General features: G+C 56.9%; 1 long non-coding RNA gene across 1 annotated transcript in view; it reads left to right on the forward strand.

Annotated features, from left to right (window-relative positions):
• LOC102258730 overlaps window positions 1-958 on the forward strand; it is a 4,628-nt gene that overhangs the window by 2,743 nt on the left and 927 nt on the right. The gene's annotated exons all lie outside the window — the stretch shown is intronic.

Consider the following 958-nt stretch of genomic DNA (forward strand, 5'->3'; position numbering starts at 1 on the left):
TCCGTCCTGAATTTGTAACTCAAGATTCCTCCATTTGCTGAAGATGTCTGTTTGTGGCTTTTAAAGGTGGCTTGTGCGCGCGCCCCTTTCAGAAGATCTTGGTGTGATGCAGATGTATAAAACGCCCCTCGGGTGGATCCCTACAGGGGTCCTCTCCTTTCCCTCGACTCCTCCGCCCCATCACCCCCGCACACACTAGAGGAAAGAACTGGAACCATCATGGAGGGTTCCTGTGTCCAGGCACCACCAGACAACATGATTGGCTCCATTTTGCAGATGAGGAAACAGGCAGGTGATGACTTCCCCAGTTGGGACAACTGTAAAAAGAAATACTGACCCTCCAGGACCGTCGGTGGCATTAGGGAGACACCAACAGCAAAAGTCCAATGGCAATAAAATATGAGTGATTCCAGGCTGTGCTGGAGGAGCTGAAGGCGACCCCTGCCCGCGTGTTCGGAGAGGGTCTGGCTGGTGGGCGGGCCGTGGAGACCAGCCCGGGGCTGGGTGGAGGGATGGGCCGCTTCGGAGGCTGGGCAGGAATGAGTCACTCCATGTGTGGGGAGCAGAGGACTTATTTCGGGGAGTAGTGGGCGAGGCAGCTTGAGGCCAGATTGTGAGGTGCCTGAAGTGACAGGATGAGGGGTTTGGACTTATTCCTACATGGACGACCTTGAACAGCAGTGAACAGAGGAGTGATGTGAGGGTTTCAAAGCCACCTAATGAATGTGCTCGTCCTTCCCTGTCCTTTCTCCCTCAAAGGCAACCTCCACCACAGCCTGGAGATCCCACCTCGGCTTCCCCGCCACCCCCTCCTCTGCGTCCAGGAGGACCAGACTCCCCTGGGTGGCCCCTGACATCTCCAGGCCACCCTTCCTCTCCTTCCAGCCAGCTCTGCAGAGTCATCCTCTCCAGGCATTGCTGTGGGTCCATCCCACCCTGGCTCCTGGTGTGTGTGTGG

The sequence above is a fragment of the Myotis brandtii genome, unplaced genomic scaffold (assembly GCF_000412655.1).
Source record: "Myotis brandtii unplaced genomic scaffold, ASM41265v1 scaffold410, whole genome shotgun sequence".
Classification (NCBI taxonomy): domain Eukaryota; kingdom Metazoa; phylum Chordata; class Mammalia; order Chiroptera; family Vespertilionidae; genus Myotis; species Myotis brandtii.